The sequence below is a fragment of the Hyposmocoma kahamanoa genome, unplaced genomic scaffold (genome assembly GCF_003589595.1).
Source record: "Hyposmocoma kahamanoa isolate Upper Pololo Valley unplaced genomic scaffold, ASM358959v1 80, whole genome shotgun sequence".
NCBI lineage: Eukaryota > Metazoa > Arthropoda > Insecta > Lepidoptera > Cosmopterigidae > Hyposmocoma > Hyposmocoma kahamanoa.
In genome coordinates this window covers 89,631-101,278 of record NW_020654051.1, presented here as the reverse complement: position 1 = coordinate 101,278, position 11,648 = coordinate 89,631, and the positions used below count along the sequence as shown (strand labels likewise).

Genomic DNA, 11,648 nt, shown 5'->3' with positions numbered 1-11,648 from the left:
TGATTAACAATTAACAATTAAAACTGATAATTATGATAAGTTTATAGGGCATATGGGGGTGGGTTAGTGAGTGGGTTTGAGTGGGTGGGTGAGTGGGTGTGTGGGTGGGTTGGGTTAGGGGCTGGGTCACACTCCTGACAGCCGCCCAAACGGCACCCAACCGGCCCCCCGACTGGCCCCCAATCGGCCCCACAACCGGCCGCCCAACCGGCTCCCCAACCGGCCCCCCAACCGACACCCCAACCGGCCAAACTACTGCCCCCCCAACCGGCTCCCTAACCGACCCCCCAACCGACCCCTTAACCCACCCGCTAACACATATTAGTAATGACACTTTTATTCAGTACTTTCGGTTTTAAATGTTAGTTTCAATTGTTTCTTAGAACAACTAAAAAAATTAATTGCAATTAATTTAATTGCAATTAAAATCAATACAATTGAAATCAATTGCAATTAAAATCAATTGCAATTAAATTCAATTGAATTGAATTGAATTGAATTGATTTCAATTGAATAGATTTTTTTTATCTGATTGAATTTCTGATTTAATTCATTAAAGCCCAACACTGCTACAAAGCAAGGGTCTTGAGCATTCAAAGGTCCTGATATCTGCGTACAGTGCTAAACACAGTAGAGAAACTCTGTCATTGGCCAGAAATGGCATGAGAATGCTCATTAGAACCTTAACAGTATATTGTGGCTTAAACAAGCACATGTCAAATATTGGGCAGAGAGAGAATGGAGAATGTAGATTCTGCCACAAGGCGGATGAAACTCCTGCTCATCTACTCACCCACTGCTACCTTCTGATGGGTGTACGAAGTTCCGTACTGGGAAGGCATATGCCAGAACCCGAGGACATTAAATCTGTCGGAGCCAGGAAAGTCCTTCAGTTCTTCAATGCTGTCGGCCTTGGCTCTGCACTGTAATTAGTGGTGATCACAATAGATCAGTCAATGGTCGCAGCGATGAGGGGATGCATAGGCCCTGAATGAAGCCACCCTACTAATAATAGTAATTAGGAGAGGCGAGAGCCTAAAATAGATATAATAATAATAAATAAATATAATAATAATAATGATAGTAATACTGTAACTGGGCGTTTAAACGAAAAGCGCTTTAAAAAGTTTGCTTTTTAAATGTATTAGTGGTTTGTGATAACCACATAAGCACGCTTTTTATTTTAAGCGTACAGGCGTTCATATAAAAAAGGACGCTTTTTAAAAAAGCTACAACGCTTAAACGTAAAATATTCAGTTTTTCCAAGAAGCTTGAGTTTTCCCATCTCTAGTGTAGATTATGTCGAGTCGAAATCGTTTTACCTTAGAGGATCGTTTTACCCATTACTGACACTATTATAGTCTGTGCTGATGCTGACACTGTTTATAATTTTTATATTATTCGTATAGTGTAAAACTGCCGCTGCCGTTGGCTACATGGAGGAAATATTATTTAGGTGGTGTTTGTTTTATAGTTATGTATTTGTATTATTATTTTCAGTACGCATTGTTTATTAATCGACGCGATTTGTTTTAGGCCCTAGATATTTCACGCGGTCGAAACGTGTCCGAATGTTTATAAATATTTTCCGATAAATGAGATAATATTGTGCAACATTTACAACGTTAACTCTTCTTATTCGAGCACCATGGAGTACATACAAACGCAGAACAAAATCCGACTGCTGTTTAAGAAGATACTGGAGCCTGGTTATGTTATGGACAATTATTACGCAGATCAACTCATCGACAAGATGGGAAACTGCGCCGACGATCCAGGTGACTGTGTTACATTAATATCACATGACACTTTCACATTATAATATATTAGCAGAAATGTACAGATTGGCAGTAGGGGAGGAGAAAGAGTGCGAGAACGAAGATCATAAGTCGCAAGGGACTCCTTCCTATCGCAATACAAGCAATTTTTTAGGGGGAATTTTGTGTTAATTACCATACCCTATTCAAACTAAATTGGTGAGACTCTGCATTAATATAAAACATAACCTGCGATAATGAAATCCCCAACTCATACATTGACCACATGAGTTCTGTTGCGAGGTAATCTCCTACATTATTTACAACTAATAGTCTGGTTGAATTATATTTTTCATTTGCACTAAAGATCTCTGTCTGTCCTTCTCCCCTTGTCAGAAAATAACGATTGCTCTCTTAAATTATTATTGAGACTAATTTAATGTGACCTTTGGTGGTAACACAGACATATATCTAGATAGACACTGCAAGCACAGCAATTTGTATGAAAACCAAGCGTGCCACATTTTTTGTACCGACATCACAAGACCTATTTTGTGATGGGAAACCTCCTTCCGCTCTAAATTGATTGTTCGAACGGAATATGTGTAAACATGTGTATTCCATTCATTGAATCAAATTCTCAATAGAATAATTTTTGTTGAAGTATTTGTTCATTACAAGTAGTCATAATATTAATATCGTAGAAAAATACTAGAATAAGATAAGTCCTTTATTTTACTTGTTTTTAAAAAATGTTGATTACTTAAAAAAAATTAAGACTAATTATTTTGGAAGAATGATTTAGTTTCACAAAAGGCTATGTTCCGAAGTTATTAAAGAAAGTAAGGTTTACTTTATGTTCTAGTATTTTGTTTTGTCTTTGGAGGGTTTCTGTGTAAAAATGGTGGAGGTTAATTTGAATTTCATTATTTAGAAATATAACGTATTATTTCAACATGGTAGCAGAGCATAAGAAAAAGATGTAGTTCAAGAAAAATTATGTTTCATTTGCCGACTGAACACAATAAACTATTTTACAAATAAAAGCATTGACCTACTAATAAATGGACATCGGGTCTAATACAAAAACCACGAATGAAAAGTCTAAAGTTAACCTATACAAATGTAGTGACATGTAACGAAATATAAAAAACTAAAACATTTAATTTAAATTGTAACGTCATTGCAGTACTGCCTAATTTTGCTTGCAACAATTTAAGGGCCCAAAAACACTATATTCAGCTTCGACTGAAAATTACTTGAACACAATAGTGACGGAGTAGCCTTTCTAGTAAATATTAATTAATCTTTATATATAGATTTAAATAATCTTTATATAAAGAGTTGGGCAGATACATACATACAAATATTACTACAAATGTAAAAATAAGCGTGTACTATAAGAAATGTACCAATATTTCAACTAAATGTAAACTCAAATATCCGTAATTCCGAAAAATTATTTGTAATAAAACCGTTACGCTTTCGAGTAATTTCGATGCTTTTCACAAAGCCAAAATTAGCTTTTGTTTTGTAATCTTCCTAAAAAAATACATTTGACATTATGAGAATTCGAGCTAATACTATTTCGGGCAAATGTATTTTCTGACGTCTGATAGGTAAAGCCTTAAAACGAGTACAATAATATTTTATTAGTTACTGCTAACGTTTCATAAAAAAAAGTATTTAAAAAATAAGATTAAAATCAACAACTATTATATAGTTTCTTTGTTCTAAATATTTCAATCGCTTGTGGTTCGACCAATTGAAAATGACCAAGAAGTTTATATAAACTTCTTGAAACTGATGTAATGGGTCTCTTTCCATCTTTTGCGCATGCAATGTGTAGGAAAAGGACATTGATTTTGTGTGCTTTTGTCATTTATATTTACGATTCATTTGTAAATAAATTAAATATGTACTATAAAACTGTACAAAATAACACTTTAAAATGAGAACTATGACAACACAATATATTTGTTTAGCGAAAATATGATACAAAATGCTCTTTTAACACTTTACTGCAGTAATTTTTACAAGTTATAATATTGGTACTGCATGATTGACAACCGCGCTGTCAGTCGAGCAAACGAAGACTTTTGCGCGATTGATCTGTATGCGATTTTAACGCCCTACAGGTGCGGACACTTTTTCGCGCGAACCCGACGTCCATTTATTAGTAGGTCAATGAATAAAAGTAAGAAATTTTGAGAAATAAAATGTCAAAAGAACGAAGAATTTTGTATACAAATATTCAACGGAAATAATTATGAAATATAAATATTTCAAACATTGATTGGGTTGCTAAAAGCAAAAAATTGTATTATTAACAGCGTAAGCGACACTCAATTAGAAATAATATCTGAAGATAAAGCTGCTAAAATGATACAAAAGTTTGATACAATTTGCCAAGCAAAAACATGTGCAAGCAAATTGCTGTGCAAAAGAAAATTGTTTAAATTAAAAATGGCGGATGATGACAATCCAGTCGAATTTTTAGATTTGTTCGAGAAGAATATGATTGAATTAAAAATACCAGAGAGAAAATTACTGAAGAAGACAAATTACTATTGAGTCTTCCACCCAGCTACTCACATATAGTTGACATTGTTGATGCATTACCAGAAAAATCGGTAGAATATATTAAGGCTAAATTGCTTCTGCAATACAGATAAAAGGAAGAGAAAGAGAGTGATGTGAAAGGAATGGAATCTTTCAATATTTGCAAAAAAAATGTCGACATTACAAATAGGAAACTGTAAACTGGAAAGTGTAATCAACCGGGCCACTTCCAAAGAGACTGCCCAAGAAATAGAATATTTATTCCAAATTGGCGCGGAAATTATAACTTTAGAGGGAACAGTAACTTACAAGGATATCAGAACTGGAGAGGTCATAATTACAGACGACCAAGTAACTTCCGAGGAAAACGTTATATTCGAGGCATAAATGAAACCCAAGGTATGACTCGAGAATGCTATTTAAACCAAGGTGAGGAGTATACTGGGAAAGGATCGACATTTAATGTTGAAGTGATGTCTTCTGAGAGATATCCAGTGAGTGAAGCTTGTAGTAACTGAAAATTTGACATGGTTACTAGATAGTGGCTATTCTGATCACATTATAAATAATGATAAATATTTTTCAGATTTTAAAGATTTAGATTGTCCAGTCGACATTGAGATGGTGTTCCTTTGAAAGCGAGTAAATTAGGAAATGATGTATTTTTGTGTAAAAGGCAAATGGCTTGAAACAAAAATACAAATGTTTATTAAGTGTCAGGTATGAAGCAAAATTTTTTTAAATGTGTTTTCCATTGTTAACTATAATAATTATATAATATTAGATTGGTATGCGGCCAAAATTTATGGGCCTAATAATGTTTTAGTAACTGCTGCAGAGAAAAAAAAAAATTATACTTATTGAATGGTAAAATAGGTAACAATTTGTAAAATCACACACAACTTGTAAAATGTCAGAAAAGGAAAAATGGCACAGAGTTCTTGGGCACACCAATTTTATAAATTTAAAAAAGTTATGTGTTCAAAAATTATTGCACGGTTTACCCAAAAAAATTGAAAATGATTATATACAGGTTTGAATTTACTTACAGAATAAGATGTTTAATTTACCTTTTGAGAACAATCGACGACGAGCGAATGAAGTTTTAGAAATAGAACGTAAATGGTCCAGTAAATCCCACAGGTATTGATGGTATTCACCATTTATTTTCTATCTTTTATCGATGACTATAGTAGGATTGCTAAAGTTTTTTGCATTCAATACAAAAGTGAAGTGTTGGAATGTGTCTTGGAATACATGAATTTTGTTGAAAATGCAACTGGGAAAAGTATAAAAGAGCTGCGATGTGATAATGGAAGAGAATACATCAATAAAGATATGTAGAGATTGGGTAAAGAAAAAGGTATGTACCATATATATACCATAAATCCATGTCCACCATATACACATGAATTAAACGGAGTAGCAGAAAGATTTAATAGATCAGTAATGGACAGAGCTAGATATTTATTATCAGAAGCAAAAATTGAAAAAGAATACTGGCCGATATGTGTAGAGACAGCGGCATATATATAGGAAATAGATTGTTAATGAATACAGCGATTAAAAAGACACCATATGAAATACTTACTGAAAGAAGACCAGATGAGTCAAACATTAGAATAATTGGAAGTAAAGTATTTGTGAGAATTCCTGAACAATGACGAAATTATTTTAACGCATTATTTTAACAATTTTTTTTTAAAGAAATGTTCTTTATTTAATTAAGATAATATACAGGTAAGGTAAAAGAAGACAATAAAAGCTTAATTAGTAGGAAGTCAAACTAGGATTTCTAAATTACATGAATAAAAAATTGGGTCCCCGCGTCAAGGTGCCCAAGATGCTGGTAGCATTCTCCCATTTGTATTGCTATGCTAATGCGTTGGGCAAGGTAGCCGGCCCTTGGGTTTCCCAGACAGTCTATTAATTTTTTCGATAAAATTTTATACAGATGAAGGGCACTGGGACCCCGCGGGCCAAGGGTTTCGTCTCCAAAAGCTCTAAATAAGTAGTCGGTTATTTATAATTTTATTTATATTTTTAATTGATTTCAAATATTAAAATTATTGTCCTTCCAATAAAATGAGATTATTATATTATTACGATTAACTTAAATAATGAAAACGCATGTCAATACTTGAACTTGCGACTGCCTTAATTAATTTTACTAGATGGTTTTCTGTTGGTAATTGATCAAATTGATGAATGCCAAGACAAATGAGAATGTTACTGCTGACAAAATATGGTAAAATCTTTTTAATCAGAAGAGGTTTACTTAATGACGGCCCCGTGTGAAGTTCCGTGTGTGTCTGCTACTCTGCATGTTTGGATAGCATCTTAGGTGGGATAAACTAGACCACCTTCGTCCTTGAAAGCAATGAACTAATACCTATGATCAACTCCAGGTTTTTGTAAAGACAGCGCACTGTTACAATGACGTAAACGCTGACGATGTTCAGTTATATGTCTCTGAAGTGCCTGAGAGAATATCAGATGCGTTACAGCTGCTTAACGAAGACCTAAGCGCGATAGCTGAATGGTCAGTCAGAAACGCGCTTGTACTAAACACTAATAAGTCGAAGTTTATGGTGCTTGGATCAAAGGTTCAGATTAAGAAAATTTTAAATAAGTCACCAGTAGTTAGTATTCTGGGTCAAAATATTTCCCTGGTTCAGGAAGTTAGAAGTCTAGGTGTTCTGTTAGACAGCGAACTACGTTTCGAAAGACACTTAGATAATTTTGTAAGGAGCTGTTTCTATAGATTGAACGTCTTGTATAAAATTAGAAACTTATTATCCGAGAGAGTGAGGATCACTGTATGCGAGTCACTGCTGTTATCTCGCCTCAATTACGAAGATCGTCTTTATGACCCTCGACTATTATACAAAACAAGTCGCTTAATATAAAGCGTGCAGAATGCATGTTGTAGATTTATTTTTGATGTTCCGCCTAAGAGACATATCACGCCATCGAGTATGTCTTTCTGGTTATGTACTCGATGTATCACGCCTTTTCTAAACAATGCCTGTATACTCAATATGGAATCTCGCAGACAGTTACATCTCGCCTCTTAAATGTTTGATATTGTTAAATTCAAAAATCCCGAATATCTTTTTCAAAATTACAATTTCCCCATTTTTATAAACTACACTACCATAAGCCCAGATCACTACGCGCCCCGCTAAGCGTACAGCGACATCGAACAGCAGCGTTCACCGGCAGTTTTCGCTACCACGCAACAAGGTGTTGGAGTAATATCCCACCACCTTTAAGACTTCTAAAATCTAAATGTACTTTCAAGAAAACGGTAAAGGCGCTTCTTCTAGCCTCTCAAAAAAAGGGTATTCCACAGCGCTTTGCTTAGGTAGCGAAAATTGCCTGCATAGTATCGTGTAATAACAACATACCTATTTATAATTAAATTGACTTTTATATAATAATCGCATATAATTCAATTTATAATTTGGTTATATTATTAACATAGTTAAATCAAATCTAAAAAAATATTATTTATTATGTTTATATTATCTTCCGTATTTATTAAGTTTCGAAATTATTATTTGTTTAATTTATACAACATGAAAATGGCGTCAGCTGGCTGGTTATCGTATCCGCGGAATCCTCTAGGTTATAGCTGAAAATCAGCGGTTTGCTCCTGAGTAAACACCGACGCTGAGCTATGGCCTTTTTGCACTGCTACAGCATACACATATAACTGGGTGTTCGGCAGTGCTGCGACTCTGCTGTTTTTTTATTCTATTACATATTTTTCTGTTATGTATGTGTGTCTATAGATCCTAATAAACGTTTTATCTATCTATCTATGAACTAAATGAAGTAGAAAACCGACCTAGTTCAGTTGACCGATAGAACTACAATAACTAGGATCGCCCCCTCTATGGACCGATCAGGCACCAGTCTATTCTGAAGTGTAGCAGAGCAGTGGCAACTAAGTGTATTTCATTTACATTGGGCACGCGAAGTACGTACACGTGCGGCGTCTATTTAGATATATGTCTGTGGGTGGTAATGATAAGCATTGGTCAAAATGAAGTGTTCCAAACATTAGGTTAGTGGTTCCAAATGAGTATATACCTAAATGTCTATGTACATATAGGTACAAGGAGTGTCAGGTGATTAAAACTACCTATGTAGCGTCACAAAAATACTCAAAATGAAACTGCCTGTATGTTCCAATGGCACATTTTTTTTTTGTTTGGTTATTTTGAAGTTGGCCGCTGATGGCCTTTACTGCGCCACCAGAAAAAAAGGGCGAGCTGAAGGCTCATAACCCCTAAAATAAACTTAGAGCTAAGTAGCGGGCCTCACATTTTTTATTTGTAAATCACTCCACAGTTATACAATTTCCGTGAACAACTCAATAGCGCGTTTTAGAAAATTACATAAAACGTTCAACGCCATCTAGCGGCATTTTACCTAAACTAAATATATGTATAATGTTAATAGAAGATAGATAGAAGTATTAACATTACCAAATGTTAATTAATTACTTTTTCGAAATCCAGATTTCCCGAAAAAGTTTTACTGCATTGTTTGTGACTTACTAAAAAGTTTACTTTGGTGAAAGGTTAGTCATCTAAACTCTGAGATGAAATCGTAGTCCAAAAATGTAAACAAACGCAACACCATTACAAAAAAGAATTTTAAGAATAGTGGAAACGTGAAAAGATCCATTAATGCAAGATGTTTTATATTGTTCTTAAATTGTGTGTCAAACAAAATATTCAATCATCATTGAATAGAATAGGCAGAGAATGAAATTTAATAGCATTTATAGGTAATATTATTATTAATTATAATTATATTTTTATTTATTATTTATATTAACCTAGCAGAACCTACCTCTTAGTGGTAATGATTACAAATCGTATGTAATATTTAAAACTTTTTTATTTTCATACAACGATAATTAGAAAACTACTTGGAACACAAACCATGTTCTTAAAAAAATCTAGAACTGGAAGTGATAGTAAGTACTCGAATATCGTATTCATAATTCTTTTATTTCAAGAATCGTCAACACATTCCTTGAAAATGTAATTTACAAACAGGGGAACGGAAATTCGAAAATTTTAAAACCAAAGTCACGGTACTGAGATACTTATGTAAATTACAAGTGAATACGCCGACACTACTACATACGCACCACACCAGCACCGCGACACGGCTGATAGCTTGCGCTTCATGCAATAGTGACTTCCAAATATTTCGTGGCTTTGGGATGTAGACTTTGAAAAGGTATGGTGACGGTAATTTTATAGTATTACAGTTAGTCACAGTTCGCTGCAATATCATTTGTTTTGCGGACTCATAATTATGTGTCGTAATTATTATAATACCAAACTGTATGTGTGTCACTTATGTGATGCGATCAGGGCGTGTGGGACCTAGGAACGTGACTAAGTACAGTTTTTAGTCAAAGATTTACAAGGATTCTTCCTTGTAAATCTTTTAACACCAAATTTGTATATCGGTGCAAGCTTTCATATTGGTTAATAAATCTTCTTTTGAGTGTGGTGTCGCTAATTTACGGAGGGTCATATATGTATCTTGACCTGCAAACTGTAATTTAATAAAATCCTTTCTAACCCCATTTCATCTTAATTGACCGATATATCCGCAAGTTTAGTTTAAGAGCCATCGAATCATACACTATTTTATAAATGCTATAAATGAGTCATATACACAAAGTTGTTTCTGAGATTTGAATACGAAACTTTGAAATTGCTCTATTGTAAAGTGATCAAAAATGTAGTTAGTGCACTCTCTCACTCTCAAAAGTGTAGTTATTACTCTCCGTGATATATCCTGTAAATTACCGATAAGCAGGTAACTTTACGGCGGTGTTCAAGGCTCTGCAGCTTCGCCTCTACTAATTCCGAGTCACCTACAAGCCTCTTGGCCATCGAGTACATAACCAGAAACAGAGACGAAATAAGGGCCATATATTCCTGGTAACACATTATCGATACAGCTCTTATAAATATCAGGGGCCTTACCATGAACTCTTATTACAGTTCAGTATAGGTTCATATACACTTCATGTAGTGCTGCCTCACAACGATTCATTTTAGATACTAAACTGAATCGTAATAAGAGTTCATGGTAACGCGTCAACTCTCGTTTGCACTGAAATATAGACAGGCCAACTACTAACCTGTGTATACGACTCCGTATATTCCAAAAATATTCTGTATTTATTGTAATAAAGATAATATCTCTAACGATGCCGTGCTGTTCTATTCGGTGGTGTAGGAAAAACAGCAAAACATCTAATTACAAAACAAATGGAATCACATTTTGTCGGTAATTAAATATTAAATATGTAATTTTGCAACTTTCTTCCATTATAGCAAAGCTCAAGTTAACTGGTCGATTTGAAGTGAAACAGTTGACGACACCCGTTAATGGTTTCGAACTCGGGCTAGCCAATCGGAGCGCAGTTGTCACAGTAATGATATGGCAGAATAGATTTCAAACAAATTAAATGACATTTCGTCTCTATTTCTGGTTATATACTCAATGCTCTTGGCACACTTGTCAATTGAATCCAAGGTGCGCCATCCCAAAGGTGGCAGCTGTACTCCATACACGACCGGGCTTGTACTTGACACAGCTGAAGCAACTGTCCCGGTGTGAAGTAACGCCTCACATCTGAAATGATGCCACGCTTTCTGGCTGCATTTTTGGCCATGGATTCAATGTATGTGCTAAAGGCCGGTTTACATTATTCCAGTCCAGCGATCCAGTCCAGTACTGGATTGCTTACTGGAAAAATGAAAACCGGCACTGGAATGAACTGAATCCAGTAAGCATTCCAGTCCAGTAACTGGATTCGCGGTCTACTTTTGAATCCAATGCGATCAATCCAGTGCAACTGGAATAATGTAGACGGCCAATCCAGTGCCATTCCAGTGTTGACGAAGTACACACGTGTTGGTTGTTTTTGCGGACTTTTTTTGCGAAGAAAAAGGATTTAACAATGGTGAAGAAGTTATCTGAAGACGAAACTGTAAAGTTTGTCACTATATACAGAGAAAATCCGTGTTTATGGGATATAACATCAGAACATTATAAAAACAAAGCTATGCACCAAGCTGCTTTGCAAAATCTGTGCATTGATATGGAAATTAAAGGATTCACATTGGAAGATGTGAAAAACAAAATAAAAAGTATTCGTTCGATGTACTACCTCGAACTAGACAAGATTAAGAAGTCATCCACATCTGGTGCTAGTGGTAATGTTTACCAACCCAACGTGAAATGGTTCGCCGAATTCAATTCATTTATTAAAAATGTGATGGT

General features: G+C 34.8%; 1 long non-coding RNA gene across 2 annotated transcripts; it reads left to right on the top strand.

The window, feature by feature from the left end:
• The first annotated feature begins 1,338 nt into the window (after positions 1-1,338).
• LOC113233787 lies at positions 1,339-5,733 on the top strand. 2 transcript variants are annotated; one of them, XR_003310742.1, is made up of 5 exons: positions 1,339-1,456; positions 1,537-1,778; positions 4,091-4,748; positions 4,906-5,039; positions 5,371-5,733. It is a non-coding gene; the product is annotated as an uncharacterized LOC113233787 (long non-coding RNA). The 2 variants fall into 2 exon arrangements; XR_003310741.1 differs by having other exon boundaries at positions 4,091-4,813.
• Positions 5,734-11,648: the final 5,915 nt, after the last annotated feature.